The 20,951-nt window shown below is 40.4% G+C and overlaps 1 pseudogene across 1 annotated transcript in view; it reads left to right on the plus strand.

Moving 5' to 3' along the window:
• The window catches only part of LOC149156913 (biotin synthase, mitochondrial-like), a 179,995-nt pseudogene that overhangs the window by 137,829 nt on the left and 21,215 nt on the right, over positions 1-20,951 (plus strand). Inside the window, exon 4 of the transcript XR_016262385.1 lies at positions 4,252-4,457. The product of XR_016262385.1 is annotated as a biotin synthase, mitochondrial-like (transcript). The remainder of the gene's footprint in view (positions 1-4,251; positions 4,458-20,951) is intronic.

The raw sequence follows: 20,951 nt of genomic DNA on the forward strand, positions 1-20,951 counted from the left end.
TTTGTGTACCTACTTTTGAGGAAGGGAGTTCTTCGGGAAAATTCTAAGTTGCAGGAAACGTGGGCCGGGGCGGAGTTTTCGTACGGAAATGGAAACGAAACTCAGAAACGCGTACGCTATGGCCCAGAAACGCATTTCCGGCTGTACTGGCACGTTTCTCGAGGCGGAAACGTGGCCAGTACGGCCGGAAACGCGTTTTTGGGCCGTACGATGCTGTTTCTAGATGCAATTTGACTTTTGTTTTTTTAATTTTTTGTTAATTTTTCTTCTATTTTTTAATTAGGTTATTAAAATGAACTTCATGGTAATGTTAAATGCTTAAAGTAAAAGTGACTTAAATTTTTAACATTACCATGAAATGACTCAGGATGTTTGAGAGTGGTTTCGCCCTCATTGGATTTCATATGGAGAAAGTAGAATCTTAGATCTCACTCAAAATCTAGCAGACTTATCTGTTTTTCAGGATTGGGGGGATTGCAATGTTTCCATTGGATTTTATCATGTACTAGGGTATGGAACTTGTATTTAATCAAGAGAACCAACCCCTCTATGCAGGGGAGACTCCCAATAATCAAGAGCATGTAGGGTACTAGGGTATGAAACTTGTATTTAATCAAGAGCACTAAGGTCGTTCGACTATGTAGGAGGAGACTCCCAATCAAGCACGAGACAAGAAATTAGAAATTTCTCATGGCTGATTTTGAATATTTCTATTTTCATTATGTGATCATTCATGAGTAAATGTGATGTAAATTTAGAGACTTATAGTTTATGCATTGACAATTGACAATTTTATCATAATGTAATAAATTAGAATGTATCATATATGCTTTATGATTGCACATATTTCTTAAATGTCCTAATATATATATATATATATATATATATTCGCGTTTCCCCGTTTCCAAAATTTGGGGGGGGGGGTCATGTTTCGTACCCGTGCCCGTTTCGGAAACTCGTACCCATTTCCCCGTTTCGTGCAACTTAGGGAAAATTGGATGTAATACTGGCAGGGATATCTCAAATAACATTTGATTTAAGGGTTTGTTGTTCCAAGTGTTTCAAACATTGGCGATATATAATGATGCACTCTGTTCAACAATATTTTTTTTTTTTTATCGGTAAAAGACTATCTAGACTATTATATTATATTTACATGTAAACTTTACAAACAGTGAGACAGGCTTTCCAGGGCCAGCAGTTGCACCTTGGATAGCTTAGCTTTGAAACAAAAAGCTCCCACACCGGGGCAGCACCTACAGAACTTCCAAAATCACCTACAAGACTAACAGAGTCCCTCCAAAATCTAATCGCTGCTGGAGGCCCAAAAGACATGAGTAGCAGCGTGCTAAGGGGCCTCATTGCGCTTAACAGACCCATGACTGCCCACGCAGGGGCTTTCAACAGAAACTGACTGTGTGCCATGGACCGGCAAGAACCAAACAGTGTTGAAAATTGACAATAGACCCGACAAACATAAACCAGACAGACATAAGTATAAACTGCCAGCCAACAAACATAGTGATATCCGGAACCGACATACCCGCAGAAGCTTTAATCCTGGATTCGGGCTGAGAGAGGAGGGCGTGTGTTGAGTCGTGCTTCAGAGTCCTGGTCCTCGCAGAGACTTTTGTCTTCCACAATGTAGCACCACCCCCGCCCCTCAGGGACTCCTTCCCACATCGCCTTCCATTTGTCCTCAGCAATGCCCTGAGGTGCCGGCCCCATTGGATTTGAGGTGCCTTGCATAATCTCCTTCCCCGAAATGCCTGCCTCAATCGGGGGCAACACAGCAGGGCTATCCTCACCAGAGCCTCCTGGAGGCTTCTCCAACGTACCCAGAGGATTTTCAGCTTCATTTCCTTCAGGGATTTTGGTGAAAAGAACTGAAATGTGGGCGTTGACTCCTGCATTGTCTGCTGAGCTGCCCAGAGTGAACACCACGGAGCCGAATGCCGGAAGCATTGGCCCTCCCTCGCTAGAGCTACCGACCTCCACGAATTGCCCGGCTGGGAGTTGTGTGGCTCTTGCCCGCCTATGACAGTAGCAGCAACAACAATGGTGGTGTTCATCTGCTGCAGGGGTTCGAGAGGAAGATCCTCTCCATGGTCCCCGTCTGCTAGGCTGTCGCTCCCGTAATTTGGCCATGTCTTCTTCGCTGCCACCCTCAAATACCTGAGAGAATAGGTGAGAATAGGCACAGTGCAGATTTCGCCCCAATCCCCACACTGGTGAGACGAATTCTGAGCGACTTCCTCCTGCGAGAGAGTTAACACTTCTCGCTTCCAGTTGTTCCAGAAATCTCTCGAATTGCACCCCCTTCCTACAGCAGCAGCTTGAATTGCAGCAGCAAGAGGCTTCAACATCCACCGACCCGAAATTTCTCTGCTCTCGCACCCTTCGAACCTCGACATGCCAATGAACCTGCGTCGTCGCTCCGGTCCATTGATATTGTACTCCATTCCTTCGTTGCAGGCGTGCATTAACTGCCTTCTGCGCCACCATCGAAAACCTCTGTCTAGCATTGAATGCCCATCGCTTCGATGCTGAGCCATTAAACCTTGACGGCGTTCTACCATGGAGTCGTAAGGTTAACACGGGGCGGCACATGCTGGGCATGTGGCACGCCCCCCCTTGACGTATCATCACCCGCATCCGGGGACTCTGTTCAACAATATTATCCCTGGGGAAAATTGTGATTTTTCCAGATTTTGAATATATTGTGATACTTGCAAAATATAACAATATATTGTCATAAATTTGCTTGTTAATGGCAAAAGTTGCCAGGTCTGCTACAGGGTGCTGATAAATCCGATTTTTTGACTTATTTTGAGAAACAGAAGCAGAGGATTGAGAGCAAAGGAGAAATTCACCAGCTGAAATTGAGCCAAAGAGGGGAAGCTGAATGTTATCATTGCTGTTAATGGATTTATTGTAGTGTGGGGATTGATTCCTATCTACTGTGTGGAATCAACGGAAATTGTGCAAAATGGGCTTTAGAATTCACCCGAAGAAACCAAGGACTTTGCCCGCAACCCACCCTGCAGAGGGGGTTACCACCTCCTTGATCCCCTCAACTACTCTTGGAAGTTGAAAACCCCTGGAATATTATCTTGAATAAATAACAGTGAAATGGGGAGGATAAAACCATTATTTGTTTTGTTTAATAGCATTCAAATTCAGATCAATGAGGAGTCAAGGAGACGATTCAAAAATGTTGTTTAGTAATGGAAAAATCCTGTACATGAGTTATGGGTCCATCTTGGGAGATAAATTCACTTCAGTAAAGAGTCCAATTCATTATATTTTTTGCTATAATTTTGAGATTCAAGAATCAGGACTCAGGACAGGAATCGATATCAATGTGTGATGCATTCCTTGATATCTTATATATCAGTTCTTTTTTCACATTTATATGGCAGTGCATATGTTTGATGTTATTGTTGCTTTAGATGTTTAAAAAGTTGATAACAAATGAATGCTTTTGTATGTTTTTAAGTTGGTTGATTTTCCGATATTTTTCTTGATGTTGCTGATTAGTCACTTTCTAGACCCTCGTCAAGACTTTTTGTCAACATGATGTTTGAAACATTGGTTATTTCTATGGAGTAGGTGTAGGACAACTTTAGCAAGGATTCCTCTAAGTTCAGTTTGGGAGGAAATACCAGCTTCTAAACTTTAAAGATGAACTAGCAGCTCAGATAATAGCTAGGCTAAATGTATTTAGGAGAATAGATTGTACGGAGCTTGGAGCTAAGGCTGGCATGTTGGTTCATCTTGGTTATGTTGGATGCAAAGACACTTCAGATAGTTTACTCTCTGATGCAAATCTCTTGATAATGGTGTAATACATACATGGTTTTTACTAAGTCAAAATAGCCAACACATGCTTCATAACAGTTTTGCTGCTACTTTCTCCATCACTTGCAAGTGCTTAGTGGTCTTCTCTTCTTTCCACATTTCTTATAGAATGGGCATCCGACAGTTTTAAGTGCCCCTAAAAAAGTTGCTTTGTCAAAGTATTCTTTTATGTACCTGACGGTACCAGATAGGCAAATCACATTTGTTGCCCGCATATTCAACTGTTGGTTTCTAACCTTTTACTTTTTATGTTATGATATTGTTTTAATGAATAATTGTTAGAACATAAAGTTGTATGATTGGGTCAAAGGAATTCATTTGTGTTTGTTTAGTAAAGGTGTTTAGTCTAGTTTATGCCCGTCTAAATAATTTTCTATGGTTTTTTGTCAGGGGCTTGGGAATGGAAGTATGCTGCACTTTGGGTATGTTGGAGAAGCAACAAGCTGAGGACCTCAAAAAGGCTGGCCTTACAGCTTATAACCATAACTTAGATACATCCAGGGAATTTTACCCCAGCATTATAACAACCAGGTCTTATGATGAGAGGCTTAAAACTCTTGAATTTGTTCGTGAAGCAGGAATCAGTGTCTGCTCAGGTTTTTACATCCTTTTCCCTTTTCTTAGTAACTTATTTGTTTATTGTATATGGAAAAATAAATTGTATGATTTTTCATTTGCATATTTCCTATCCACTAATCACACATTCTATTTGCTCAAGTTCATTTAAAGAAAGCACCTAGAAGGAAATTACATCTCTAAGATCTCATATGAAGAAAGAAAATTGCTTTAAGTCTAATGGTTGTCTTAATTTTATGAATCGCGAGAATGATATGTTGATTTCTGTATTTAGTTTGTCCAAGTAGTTATGATCCAGTAGGAATTTGAAGTGTAGTCATAGTACTTGTCGAAACTCAGTAATTTTTTGACAACTCAACTCAGCTCACTGCTTTGGTGAGCTGAGTGATTTTTTTATTATCAAAATTCTCAATTTTGATCAAAACTTAACGAGTTTGAACAGATTCTATGAATCTAACTATAGATTCAGCAAGGTTGACTATAACTCCCAAGTTCAGAAAAACTTCATCAATTCGACTTATAAGCTCCTTCCACATATTTAATTTTTGTCCCCTTGTAATAAAACACAAGAAACCCTTGGAGACTTCACCACCATTGACAAGTGGTAACCAGGATAAACAGCCAGTGCCTAACTTCGAAACACCTTACCCAGAGATCCGGGGATCTGTCACCTCCCCAACTTCAGGGAGAGATCCTACTTCTTGCTCATAACTGCCTACTTGATTTTAGGGGATTCCTCCCAGAGGTTTGTATATCAAAATTGGATATTTTTGGTAAGCTGAATTGCTTCTGTTTTGCTATTTTGCAGTGCATGAGAGGGTATTTAGCTGAGAAGCAGTTTGGGGTGCTCTGGAGAGTTTTGTTTGTGTTTTTTCTTTAGGGAGTAAAATTCACTGAGGTATAGTACACAGGCTACATTCTGGACTTGAACTTCACTTGGGAAGCATTTTTTTGCAAAGTAGGCATGCTAGGGATTAGAGTTACCCTTGGAGAAGCCAGGGCACAGAATTTTCAAGGTATTTTGAAGGACCTTTACCTATTTTTTTGGCCATTTTTTTCCACTTATCCACATTTTTTTTTGTTGGCTAACCCACAGGGAATTTGAACTGGTGACCTATCACAAGGAGTGCCTTAAGAGTGTACCCATTCACCGCCAATCCAAAGTCTTGTGGATTCTAGTTAACCACCATTAATATTAAGAAACATTTTAGATTTCTCATAGCGACAACATTTTCTCATAACTTCATAGCCTTTGACATTTCAATTTGGTGAAGGAAAGTGACTTTTGCTGGACAGGATCTTGGTGGGGTAAAGGTCCAATGAAAATTTTGTGTCACAACAATAAGAGGGGAGTGAAATGTTTAAAGTACCGCCTTGCCAAAATAACTGGCAGTTATGTTCTTCCTTGTTCTAAATACATGTGGATAGAATCCATCAATTCCAAGTCAATCTAGATGCCATAACTAAGAGTATATATAAGAAAAAAATTATGATGAATATAATTTATATAAAAACAATAAAATTAATGTAAACAATAATAATCATAATTAATGATTAATTAACTAGTAATTAGTTAATGAAGAGGCATGTTCTAAGGACATGACCATTCAATGAAAGGGTACTTGCCTAGGTATATAAGCAAGCCCTCATTTGTAACATCAACACATCTTATATAAACTATTTTATACACTATTTTATATATATATATATATATATATATATATATTTCTTATCTTCAATGGATGTCTTTGTGTACCAAGTGTTCCGAAGATTATTGCAAGAGTGCAAACTTTGTTCGTTAAATTGGTATCAGAGCTATTCGATCCTCCAGACTCTCAACCGCTGCACATAGCCACTATGATCCGGCCATTGGCCATCGATCTTTGTCAAGTTTGTTGTTGTTGCGATCGAGGCTTTTAGCCACATAAAGATTGTTCGAATATTCTCTATCTTGCCGTCAAGCCTTTGGTCATAAATTGAAAAAAAAAGAAGAAAAAGAAAGGAAAACAAATATTATATATATAGGAAATAAAAAAAAGAGGCAAACAAATTATTAAAAAAATGTCAAAGAAAAATAAAAAAAGGCCAAATATATATATATATTAATGTGACTCGTACTTGTATTAGACTCATCTGGCTATTAACTCGACAACCTGAATAAGACTCGGGAATGACCTGTATAAGACTCGGCAAAATATAGAAAAAAACTTAAAATATGGTAAATTTTAAGCACAAAAAAGAAAAATTTTAAAAATCAAATTTTGAGGGTCTCCACAAGTCTTATGTGGGTCCTATGCGAGGCCTATGCGGTTCTTCACGGGTTCAATGTGGGTAGCCGAGTTTTATGCGGGTACGGGTAGAAACGCGGGTTCTATGCGAGTGACATATCTCACTATAAAACCCATCAGGACCCGCAGGTACTCGCGGGTCTTATAAGAGTCGTGCTACACTGATATACATATATATATTAAAAAAATTATAAATAAAAAATAAAACAAAATCGATAGTTGTTTTTCAACTGCAACTAGTAGCCGCTGCCATTTGCTGTCCAGTCGCTGCAGATTTGTCTGCCCGCACCCACATTGTCATCTGCCGCCTCTGAATCTCTGCCATCATTTGTAGCAACCTGATCGATCATATGTTGCCATCCATTCACACCAACAATGCCAAAATCTGTACAACAAATTTCCTTCCTATCGTACCAACGACCAAAATTCTGTATTCAACAATCACTGTGTTTATTGTGCCACCCCACCTGTTCGTCGTACAACTGTACTGTCCAACAATTGTAAATTCAACAAAATTCATTTGATATGAATTTGGAGCGATATCTGTACAACCACCATGCATGGTATTACAGATTCATATCACAATCTAAAAAAATTCAGATACATAAAGCAAATCAAGGAAAAGGGATAATATATATTACAAGATTACCCAGGAGAAAGGAGAAAATAATCATTAAGAAATTCCAACATTTAATTGGACATACATTGCTCCCTGCTTCGAACATTCGAGGAAATTAATCATATTAAGATTTTATCAAAGGTTATAAGGTGCGTTGAATATCATACAAAAGATTAAAAGGAAAAAGGGAAATATTATTAAAGTTATAAAAAAGTACCGACTATAAAAGGGGGATATATCTATAAGAGGAGAATTTTTTTTAATAAATTATTATAAAAAAGGTATAAAGTAAAAGAATTATTGATCGAAAAATTATAAAAGGAAGTTTGAAGTTTTAAATAAAATGGATTATTTAAATAAATAAATATTCAAAAGGTATTTATAGATAAAAAAGGGGAATACAATATCATATTACGAAATTTGTTTAAACTTTATATATCTAAACTCCTTGATTTAAGTATTATTGATGAAATTATCAACAATGTTAAATGGGAACCAATAATGAAAGATTTTCTAAAACCTTTAAAACCAAAGGATCACTTGCAAGAAGGGATATTATAATCTCTATCAATCCTATTCAAGATACTAATTATGTTAGTGCTGAGTGTGCTAACCAGTTAGTGATTCTTGAATTGAATATAATTGAAACGATTTTTTCTGAAACAAGTGATAAACAATGTGACATAAACAATCTACAACTAAGTATTGGAGATTACACTTTTGTTTTGCAACTCACCATTAAAACCTTATTTTGTAATGATAGTGATATAATTCTGGGTTCACCTTGGATTGAATTTCTAGGGTCCTTCATCCTAAATACGAAGAAGTAGTTTTTAGCATTTTCCTACAAAAAGAAAAAAAATAACATTACAAGGCGTTACATTGAAACCAGATTTAGTAACACTAGAAGACATACAAGATATCTCAAAAGCAATTTTTCAAGAAGGTAAAAAGTGATACAAAATATGCAAAGCGAAGTTGACAAAATCATCGCTGATAAAAATGAAGAAGTTTCGCGACTTAAGGACCGTAGTGAAAAATTATTGATGCAAATTAAGAAGCTTAAGAAGGACAAGTAGTCGTTGGAAAACAAGCTACAACTTATTGGGAAGGAAGCGTTGAAATCTTCAATTGTAGATATTCAAGTTGAAGGAACGAATATTGATCCAGTGAATACTAGAACTCAAGAAGATAACCAACCAGTGGAAGTAAAAACACACTCAAATGTTGTAGTTCAAGCAATGAAAATTCGAAGTAAAGATTCTGTAACCAACTCAACATCATCAGTACATGATGTAAATCAAGAAATTGCCACATGCATGATAAGGGAAAATCAAACCACAAGAACTCCTTATCGGCATCCGATTCACAAGAGAAGACAACTCAATCAATTTGCGTATCTGTATCATTTAGAATAGAAACAACAAACTTATGTTTTGAAGAAAAATGATGTCAGTGTTGGAATTTCTAAGTCTAACTGTTAGAAATCCTTCCTGTACTTTCTGATTTATTTCTTCCTTCTTGTTCTATTAATTAACAAGTTATTTACTATGTAAATACCGAAAATAAATACAAATAGTCTCAACACATACAGATCATCAACTAAAGAAAAAACAAGCACACAAGTGACGCCGTTATTTTTGGACTAATGTCCCTGGAAAAACCCAATGTGGGAAAACCGGTGCAACTATCTAAGGGTTTTATTATTAAGCAGTTTCAGAATAAAATCTAGGTGCCAGAAATGGCTCACCCAACAGAGAATGCCCTCGATAGTAGTACCTCTTTGTTGGAGATAGATATCAGCCTCAATCTGCCCCACGAAATCTCCCAGCGTCAGCCTCTAGGGTTTGCATCAGCATCTCTTGCCCAACGTCAACTTATTTGGCCCAACGTTAGTCTCTCAGGGCTTTGTGTCAGCCTCTGGAGCCTTTGCGTCTCCCACGTTGGCCCTCCTCGGGCTCTACGCAACTCTTGGCTTCCTTTGCGTGGCCTCTCGCTGCGTTTGCGTGGCCTCTAGCTGGCTCTGCGTCAACCCTTTCCCGGCTTCTGCACTGATTCTCCCAGTACTATCTTTGCCTCTTTGCTACTTTATTCACTACCCCTCAGCTGCAACTCTGATCACTCCTTCGATTTCCTCAGCAAGCCCTGCCCCAGAAAATCGAATTCTTGATCAACTCGGTGTGTTCTCCAAGTGACCCTCAAGCCTCCTCTTATACTTTTCTCGTTGACAATTCAACAGCCGAGATTATGTCCCTAATCAACGGCTAAGATTATATTTGGCTTGATCCATGTCTTTTGGACCATTCTAACTTAGTTTTATATTAATTCACATTAATATTTTATTTTCCCTAAGTTTAGACTTAGGGACTCATTTAAAAATATTAATTATTTTAATATCTCCCAAACCGGTTAGATTCTGCCCAAACCATTTATGGGTCTTGGAGATCTCATGTGCTTTAGCCTCTCCACCAATTTTTGTGGCTAGAGCACATCCGATGCTACCCCAAATCAATAGTCACAAGTTTCCAACAACTGCAAGATTCCATAGAAGATTGATTTAGGATGGTGAGATCCCTTCTCAGTATGACAATTATGTTCATCACTCAGATCTTATCATCATGTATCAGCAAAGATGACTACTCGAAGAACTCCGAAAGATACGAAAAGATTAAAAGACAAAGAAACAAATGACACACATTGTCAAGCAATAACCTTTGAGGACAATTTTTTTTGAAGAGGAAGACAATGTTATGAATATAATTTATATAAAAACAATAAAATTAATGTAAACAATAATAATCATAATTGATGATTAATTAACTAGTAACTAGTTAATGAAGAGGCATGTTCTAAGGACATGATCATTCAACGAAAGGGAACCTGCCTACTTGTTCTTTACATTAACAAGTTATTTAATTGCATAAACATCGACGTAAACACAAATGCAACCTTCATAGATATACAAATCTTGTACTGAAGTAAACAGAAACAATAACATAAGGGACACCGTTATTTTTGTACAATCGTCCCCGGAAAAACCCAATGTAGGAAAACCAGTGCAATAGATATGAGTGTTTTACTATTAAGCAGATTCTTGAATACAACTAGGGTGCCAGAATTGGCTCACCCAACAGAGAATGTCCTTGGCAGTAGTACCTCTATCCGGAGACAGATATTCCAGCAAATCAGCAACCGGATGATCAACCCCACAGTGACTCTGATTGTTCCTTGTGTTGGACAGTGAAAGCTGCTCCAAGCATTGCTCTGGAACTGCGTCACCCTTCAGGAACGACGTCACCCCCTCCCGGTTGATCTGCTCTCAGCCTGCCCCACAGATTCTTCCCAGCGCTGCCTCTAAAGCTCTCTACGTCCTCTGCGTCAGCCCCTTCGGCTTCTGCGTCAGCCTCTTCGGCTTCTGCATCAGCCTCTACGACACTCTGCGTCCTCTGCGCTGACTTCTTCGGCCTTTGCATCAGCCCTTCTTGTGCTTGTGCTCTCTCCGAACACTTCACTGCCTCTCTGCTATGTATTCTTCAGCTTTGGATGAAAATCCCTTGCTGAACTGCCCCTCGCTGCAACGATCACTAACTCGATTTCCTCAGCAAACCTCACCCCAGAAAATCGGATTCTTGATCTCTCTTGGTGTATCTCCAACTGACCCTCAAGCCTCCTCTTATACTTTTCCTGTTGACGATTCAACAGTCGAGATTAAGTCCCTAATCAACGGCTAAGATTAGAACTGGCTTGATCCTCATCACTTAGAACTTTCTCACCCATTTTATATTAAAACACATTAATATTTTTATTTTGCCAAGTTTAGATTTAGGGACCCATTTAAAATATTAATTATTTTAATATCTCTTCATTCGGGTGGAATTTCTCCAAACGATTTCTGTCGGAGATCTCATGTGCCTTAGCCTCTCCGCCAAATTTCATGGCTAGAGCACATCCAATGCTACCAAAAATCAACACTCCCTCTTAGCGAGGAATGTGCTCTAGGAATGCTTCACCATAGAAGGATCACACTGATCCTCTGCATCGGTCTTCTGTGCTGATGCTTGTCCTGCTGCCCCACATCCACTGCATTGCTGCTTCCTTTACTGCTGTCCATGACACTACCACTGCCACTGCTACATTTGTACTGCAGCTCTCTCTCAACATGTTGCATCATGCTACCCATAGCACTGCCACTGCTAATTGTTGCATTGCAACTCAGTTACCGAGAAGTAAGTAACTGACTTCACCCAAACACTAACATCTTGGTTAGTCTGGAAGCCTCATGATGCTGAAGCCTCCTTTGCTGCTATCCTGTGCTCCCTTTGCTGCCACTGTGTTGCTGCAACCTCTTCTGTGCCTCTCGCACTGCTGCAACCTCCACTGCGCTAGTACAGACCTCTGCTCTCTAGCGCTGCCTTGTCGCTCCATCACACCTTGGTCCACCCGACACCTGTTGTCATGCTACTGTCGTTAAGGGCTCCTGTAGCCGTATGTGATCCAAGAGTTTGGGCACCTCAAGGATCCTGCCCCACATCTATAGTGCTCTCGACTACAACTCAATGTCTCCCCACCTCTTCTCTAGAGGCGCATGAGCACTCATTGCACAATCATCATTAGTCTGGACGTCCTTCTTCGCCTTTGAGTCAGAAGCTTCTCCCTTGCCTTTCTTCCTGGGGCACTGAGAGGCATAATGTCCCAGCTCACCACAGTTGAAGCACTTGACCTCTGAGATATCTTTCTTCTTCCTGTTCTGAACCCTTTGCTGTCCCGTAGATGCTAGAGCTGCATCCTCTTCCTCCTCTTTCTTGATCCGAACTCCCTTACCGCTACTCCTTGCCTTGGTCAAGCTCTTGATCTCTTCCTGCGAATAGCTACCTACATCTCCTCCCAACTGGGGAGAGTCGCTCTGCTCAAGATGATTTGGACAAATGTCTCCCAGCCCTCGGAGACTGCATTCAGAGAAGTCCTGACCATGAACTCTGGATCCGGTGTAGACCTGACGAAAGTAAGCTGGTCACGAATTCCTTGCGACCCGAGAAGGAACATATCTATCTCCTATGCTTTTTGCATCTGATATGACCTCATCTAATTTTCTAGTAACATCCTTCGCTGCACGGAAGAGCCTTGGTATAAGGTGGTCAACATCTGCCACATCTCCCTTGTTGTGTTCTTCTCAGTAATACGTGGTATGACATGATCTTTGACCCTGTCTAGAATCATGCATTTCGCTTTCGCCTTGGCCTCCTCATACTTCTCATTTGCATTCGGGTCAACTGGGATAGCTACGGTTCTCGAGGCATAGTCCTTGATGCGACGTTTATCCAGGATTGCCAGGATCCTGGCCTTCTAAATGACAAAATTGGAAGCCCCGTCCAATTTGTCCTGATCCCTCAATCCGCTCATTGCCATCTCTGCTTCTCTTCTCTAGACTCCCTTTGAGTCCTGATTTCCCTCTTGGAAATCCTCTCGCCAATTGTCGAATCACTCCTCTCCAATCCTCCTTTGCCGCTACAACCCAGATCTAGATTTCTTGGCTAGAAATCTGTCGAGTTAGTGCTTCTCTCTACCTTGGTTCAATCTCCTTAGACATTGTTCTGCACTCACAGAAACAACATTTGACTAGCTCCACAAATCAAAATCTGCTCAGCTCCCTTAACCCCGACAACTGAAGAATTTGAGGCCCTCTGGCTTTACACAATCACAATGAGAGCTGGATCAACTCCTCCTGGCCACTGCGTCAATCCTTCCTTGCTGAGAAGGATGACTTGGCACTGCATAGGTCTGATATGCCCCCCCTCTACCTTTGCGCTGGCTTGGATAGCTGATGCAGCTACTGTGTGGGCTCCTCCGAGCTATTGTGTCACCTTCACCTAGCTCAGAGTGCTGGTGCAAGCACTGCGTGAGCCTCTGCGTCACCTTCTCTGCACTACGTCCCTCCTCCTTTTGCGTGTCTGGCTCTGGAGCAGCACTGTCTCTCGAGACAGCTGCTTCTCTGCTGCATATTCTCAGATTTTCTTGACTGGTGTCTTCAATCGCTTCTGATCTGCAATCCCTTTGATACCATGTGAAAATTCTTGAATCTAACAACCTACTGCAATTTCTGGTTTACTATCTCCTACTTGTTTTTTACATTAACAAGTTATTTAATTGCATAAACATCGAAGTAAACACAAATGCAACCTTCACAGATATACAGATCTTGTACTGAAGTAAACAGAAACAATAACATAAGGGACACCTTTATTTTTGGACAATCGTCCCAGGAAAAACCCAATGCAGGAAAACCAGTGCAACAGATATGAGTGTTTTACTATTAAGTAGATTCTTGAATACAACTAGGGTGCCAGAATTGGCTCACCCAGCAGAGAATGTCCTTGGCAATAGTACCTCTATCCGAAGACAAAGATTCTGGCAAATCAGCAACCGAATGATCAACCCCATAGTGACTCTGACTGTTCCTTGTGCTGGACAATGAAAGTTGCTCCAAGCACTGCTCTATAACTGCGTCACCCTCTCCTCGTTGATTTGCTCTCAGTTTGCCCCATAGATTCTTCCCAGCTCTGCCTCTGAAGCCCTTTGCGGCCTTTGCATCAGCCTCTACAGCCCTCTACGTCCTCTGCACTGCCTCCTTCGACCTCTGCGTCAGCCTTTCTTGGGCCTGCACTGTCTCTCCCAACATTTCACTGCCGCTCTGCTATGTATTCTTCAACCTTGGATGAAAATCCCTTGCTGAATTGCCCCTCGCTGCAACTAATCACCAACTCGATTTCCTCAGCAAAACTTGCCCCAGAAAATCAAATTCTTGATCTCTCTTGGTGTGTCTCCAACTGACCCTCAAGCCTCCTTGTATACTTTTCCTATTGACGATTGAACGACCGAGATTAAGTCCCTATTCAACGGCTAAGATTAGAATTGGCTTGATCCTTGTCACTTAGAACTTTCTCACCTATTTTATATTAATACACATTAATATTTTTATTTTCCTAAGTTTAGACTTAGGGACCCATTAAAAATATTAATTATTTTAATATCTCTTCATCTGAGTGGAATTTCTCCAAACGATTTCTGGGTCTCGGAGATCTTATGTGCCTTAATCTCTCCACCAAATTTCATGGCTAGAGCACATCCGATGCTACCAAAACTCAACATGGAGCCTATTCAAGAAAAGGGCGTGGGTAAAATGAAAAAGAAGGGTGATATCAAAAGTTATTTCACACCCATCTCTCCCTCTGATAGTGCACATGGTCCTCAAGCTAATAGAGGTCAAATGCAACCCACTTTAGATGACCATTGGAAGAAAGAATTGAGTGAGACTGTCTGTGATTACAAAGCTAAATGGTGGTATGATGCTGATATCCCCTTTAATGCTTCTCGTTCACCATATTATGAACCTATGTTTGATGCCATATTTTCTGCTGGAAAGGGCTTCAAAGACACTACTATGCATGAGTTAAGGGGATCTCTTTTGCAAAATGAAGTTTCCTCCATTGATGAATATTTGAAAGATTTCAAAAGCTCATGGGAAAAAACAGGATGTACCATCATGTTTGATGGATAGACTGATCAAATGAACCATACCATCATAAACTTTCTTATCTTTTGCCCACAGGGGACCATGTTTCTAAAATCAGTTGATGCATTTGATAGTGTGAAAGATGCACACCTGTTGTTTCAGCTTTTGGATGAGGTTGTTGAAGAGGTGGGGGTGGCTAATGTTGTTCAAATCATCACAGGTAATGCCTCTAACTATGTTCTTGTTGGTAAAATGTTGGAAGAAAAACACAAAACCATCTTTTGGACCCCATGTGCTGCACATTGCATAGACCTCATGCTTGAGGATATTGGCAAAATAGATTGGGTCAAGAACACTGGAGAGCATGCCAAAAACATAACAAAATGTATCTACAATCACTCATGGATTTTGAACCTGATGAGGAAACACACATGGGGCAGGTATCACTAGATTTGCAACTCATTTTTTGACATTGCAATCTATGCTTTCCCAACATAGAAACTTCCAAAGGTGTTTTCTAGTGATGAATGGAATGAATGTCAATGATCTCACAAACAGGATGGCAAAGATGTGAGAAAGGAAGTTAATGAAGAAATATTTTGGAAAAAGGCAACAAAGATTGTGAAGGTTGTTGAGCCACTAGTTAAGGTGTTGCGGTTGGTGGATGGGGAAATATTGGCTATGGGCTTCATTTACGAGGTTATGGATCAAGCAAAGGAGCAAATAAAGGCATATACAAGGATAGAGTGGCTAGGTATGGGCCCATTTGGGAAATCATTGATCAAATATGGAACAATCAACTCCATCGCCCTATACATGTAGCTGAGTTTTTTCTGAACCCAAGGTATCATTATAAAGCTTTGGAGGCAAAAGCTTTGACTGGGGAGGTTAGAGATGGATTGATTGACTACATTGACCGCATGGTCCCTAAGGAGAGTGATCAACTGGAGATACACTGACAGATCACTTGTTTCAGCAGAGCCACAGGTACCTTTGGCAAGAACCTAGCAAGGATTGTAAGGGAAGCAGATGAGCGAAGGAAAGAAAAATTTCAATTTTCAAATTCTTATTTTGTTAAATTGTTTATAATTTGAAAGGTTGATATAATTTGTTGAGCTAACTCATTACACAACTATGTTTTTTGTAGCATAATGGTGGGAGGCTTTTGGTAGCCATTGTCCTCAATTGCAGAAGTTTGCAATCCGTATTTTGAGTCAAACTTATTGTGCTATTGGGTGCGAGCGCAATTGGTCTGTCTTTTAGAGGATTCACATGAAGAAGAGAAACTGTTTGGAACAAAAACGGTTAAATGATCTAGTCTATGTCCAATACAACCTTCGTCTATGATGCAACCAATTGTTGAACAAAAGACCTAATACAAATCCCATTGTGTTGGAAGATATTGATCCAACATCAGATTGGGTAGTGGAGAGTCATCCAACAGAGTTTGATTCTGATGAGGATATTGGTCTTCATTTGGATTTACAGATGGAGGCATTAGTTGAACATAATGTTTAGTTGAATGCAGATCCACTTGTACTAGACCCAACCCCAAGTACTCCAGTTGCAACCACTTCCTCTACTTAGCCACAACGGAAGCACATATCTCGTCTATCTCAACGTGCAACTGTTGCGCCTGCTAGTGCTACTACTTCTACAGTTGCAGTTGGAGATGTTGATGCTGAGGAAGAGGAGCCATGGGTTTCCCTGTTTGACTTTGATTCAGAGTCTGAGCCAAATGATGTTGGCTTCTCTAGCAGTAGCTAGTAGTATTGGTGACTAGTGATGTTTTACAGTTTACTTTTGTTGTAGAGGCCATTTAGAGCCTCCTTGGTTATGTGCTTTTGTTTTGATCTCTATATCATGTATGTATTGGTCCTTGGACAATGCATTGGGTGCCATTTTGATATAATGGATATATTCATGAGCCTACTTTGATCATATGTTGTCTTCTCTCTTTATTCTAATGCTTTGTGTTTGGAAACATGAATGAAAATATTTAAAATTATTTTTTTTCATAAAAAAAATATTTATGTATTTTTTACAACGACCGAGTCATTGAAATCAAACTGGCCGAGTCGATACCGATTCGGAGTAAGAGTTGGAGCCGACCCTTGCCCGGTTTCGAACCCAAGTCGGAGTTTTAAAACACATAGCTGGGCATGATATTTTTCCACGAGGTGTCATGCAAATCAAATATAACATGACATGTACGGTCCGCATCTCGTTCTCAACTAGCATAGCTGGGTCAAATGATTGCTTTACCGACTAGCAAGCACAAAGATATCCATAATGTGTTCGACATTTGATCTTGCTCACCTTGGTGACCCACAATCCCTGAGCCACCATGGCCTACTGCTCCCACATGCTCTCTTGCGCATTTATATTGGCATAGTTGTACATTAGATCATCCCCGTTGGTCACCATTGATGTTGTAGATGTTTATACTTGTGCCTCTATGCTACGACCTCACAAAGCATGTCAACAGTGCTAGTGCATGTTCCAATGGCACTACCCATTCTCAGAATCATAGATCTACGATCAAATTATGTATCACTGTAACATGAGTTGCGCTACTTTATTAATTTTCAACCTGTGTTGCGCCTCCTCCATGTAAATCAAGGCATCCAAGTAGTGAATGTTGAAATTTGAGCAGCTATGGGACGAATTTAGCATAGGAACTCAACTGCCCCATTAGAAGCCCCAAAGGAGAATTCAAATTGTTCAAGGAAAATATTATTAATATGTGTGGGGCACTCCCATTGTTATTATTATTAATATGGAAAATCATATGTGGGCAAGCCATTATCAAAGCGAAATATATTTAAATACTACTTTGACCAAAAATTCAAAATCAAGTAATTCTCTCTCCAAATTACAATGTCGACTTTAGTAAGGGTTATGTTTGATTCTCCATCGTAGTGTATATAAAGTGAATCCTTGTGTTAGATTAGGAGGTATGAAAGAGGCTCACATCCATATACTCTTCTCGCATTAATCTGAAGCTCACTATTAATTTCATCTGAGGTGCGCAAATAATTCTATGGTTCGAATATTCTTTTCTGAGGCTCGCAAGTTTGTATAAAAGGCTTGCATCATACCCTTTGGCGGCTTACTTATATGGCCAGACTTTAACACTTAACATTTATGACTTGCATCGTCCGATGGTTCATTTGTATTCTCTGTGTTCTGTTCTAGCATTGCACCTGTAGCTTACACAATGGTCTTGTATCTGATTGGCTCGCTCTTGTATCAGATATGGTATTAAAAGTTAACATGGTATAAGAGCACTAAAATTTTTAGGAGTAGGAAGATGAAATTTGTCACTGGTGTTTACAACAACAAAATATTTATTCTTTTCAACAAATATATTTTTTGGGGGTTTTTGAGTAATTGATTTGGAATTTGGGAGGATGGCTACTGCTGGACTAAGATTTGAAGATCAGTTGGAGGGTGCATTCAACTACAGTCCTTGGAAGGAGAGAATACATTGATGTTGATAGAGAATGGGATCTGGGAGTTCGTAGATCAACAACTCACCCCTACTATTGATGCTACACAATTGTCCATCCATAACTAAAAGGATGTGAAGGCCAGGAGAATCATTCTGGACGGGGTGAAGGATGATGTGATCCCTCGTCTTTCCATAAAGAAATTAGTTAAGGAAATTTGGGAGGATTTGACTAAGTGATTTCAAAGCGACAACGCAAATAGAAAAATGGTGTTGAAGGAGAAGCTGAGAAACACTTAGATATCCAAGTTAGATATAGTTGCCTCCTATCTCAACTGATCACACAGTTCCGAGATGAGTTGGTTGCAATTGGGGAGGTCATGCCAAATCTAGGATTGGTGAGAACAACTCTTGATGAATTTTCCAAGCATTGGGAAATGTTTGTCAAAGGGAGCATAACATGTGAACACCTACCTTACTAGAAGAGGTTATGGGATGACTTCATATATTAGGAGATTCGAGAGGAGTCCCTTCATGGGATCCACTCTAAGGGTGATATTGAGAACCTCTTCCATGCCAATTAGGCAAGGAAGGGCAAGGGGAATGGCAAGAAAAACCCGAGAGGAAAGAGTACCGTAGGAGTTGGAGAAAAGGACATGAATAAAGTGAAATGCCTTGCATGTCACAAGTTTGGCCACTATGCAGGCCAATGCTCGAACAAAAATAAGGGTAAGGGGAAGTCATATGTTGTTGTATCATCAAACTCATTGGTGAGTGAGTTTGCTACATGGTCCGTGGATAGTGGAGCATCTCGTCATATGACGAGATTACGAGAGTTATTGCTAGCCTAAGAGAGGATGACCTAGATCTTATTGTGGAGCTTGGCAACAATGCCAAGTGTGCAGTGGAGGGAGTTGGAACTATATAGTTTCAACTAGAGTCAAGTGAACCCATGGAGGTTATAGATGTTTTATATGTTCTAGGGCTACATAATAACCTTCTTATAGTCTCAGACTCTCAGCCATGGAAGACAAGGGCTATGAAGTTCTTTTCTGAGATGGAAAAGTGATTGCTAGGCTGAGATCGTCTAGTTCGAGTACAAGATGGGTCATTGGGAGGAGAGATGGTAATATGTATACGCTGAGGGGTCAACTAGCGAGGGCCTTGGTTCATGGGAGTGACAACTTATGCGAGTTTTGGCACAGGAGGATGACACATTTACATCATAGGGCTTTACCTATATCACGAGAGATTGTCCATGGTTTTCCTGAGTTTAGCATGGAGCAACAAGGTGTTTGCAAAGGGTGCCCTTGAGGCAAGTATGGCAACACTGCTTTCCCAAGCAGTGATTGTAGGTCCAAAAGGTCCAAAGGGTTGTTGGATCTAGTACATTCTGAGGTGTGGTGTCCTATGTCAGTGGGGTCCTTGAGTGGGTGCAACTATTATGTTACCTTTATTGATGATTGTCTAGGAGGACCTGGATCTACTTCATGAAGACTAAGGATGAGGTCTCGCGGAGAACCAAACTAGGAGCAATGTCAAGGTCCTTAGATTGGATAATGGGGGTGAGTAAACCTTCAATGAGTTCAAGGTATTTTGCAGATAGGCATGCATCAAGAGAGAGTTGATAGTTCCATATAACGTGCAACAAAACGAGGTTGCTAAGAGGAAAAATAGGGCCATCTTTGAGGCTAGTAAAGCCATGATCCATGATCCATGATCATGATCTGCCCATGTTCTTGTGAGGTGTGCAATACAACAATTTACATTCAGAACAAGAGTCCTCACAAAGTCTTGGGGTCCAAGACCGTAGAGGAGGTGTTGACATGAGTGAAACCAAAGGTGGGACATTTACGTCTTAGGGTGTCCGATGTATATCTATCTACCATTAGAGAAGAGGGAAAAGTTAGAGCCATCAAGATAAAAGGGCATTTTTGTTGGGTATAGTGAGAATTTTAAGGCATACAAGGTGTGCACTCCATCATAAGGGAAGACTGTGGCGAGTGGGATGCGAGATTTGAGCAGCACAAAGCCTTGAGGAAGTCACATGATACCATAGTAGCAGTCGCAAGTGATCGATAGCAGTAGTCGTAGATGATCGAGTGCGAGAATTTTTTATGGTTGAGGAGAGGCCAACGACACTAGCAATAGGTGCTCCGTCTTCAAATCAGGAGGAGGAGCAAGTACCTAGGGCATGGTACTCGACGATTGATGGTATATACTGGGCATGGGCCTCACCAAGAGTGAGATGAGTTCTAACTTGTACTATATACTAGTTGGTGACGATCCACTCATTATGTTTCTTTGTCTAAATGACCTCTATCTTATAGGGGCAAAGAAGCCCATAGAGATGTGAAGAGAGACCTAGCTGCAAAGTTTGAGATGAAGAACATCATCATGATGCACTACTTTTTGGGGTTGGAGTTGTGGTGGTAGACAAGTGAGATATGCCTTGGACAGGGGAAGTATGCCGTTGAAATCTTAAAGAGATTCAAAATGGTGGATTGCAAGCCTGTGATGACACCCATGATTACCAACTTGAGGAAGTTCAATGCTTTTGAGTTAGAATTGGTGCATCCCACATTGTACATGCTTTAATGTATTTGGTCAACACCAGGGTAGATATATGTTTCGTTGTGAACATGT

The sequence above is a fragment of the Pinus tabuliformis genome, chromosome 9, assembly GCF_031772625.1.
Source record: "Pinus tabuliformis cultivar Carrire ecotype Pingquan chromosome 9, CPIR1, whole genome shotgun sequence".
In the NCBI taxonomy this organism is placed as follows: domain Eukaryota; kingdom Viridiplantae; phylum Streptophyta; class Pinopsida; order Pinales; family Pinaceae; genus Pinus; species Pinus tabuliformis.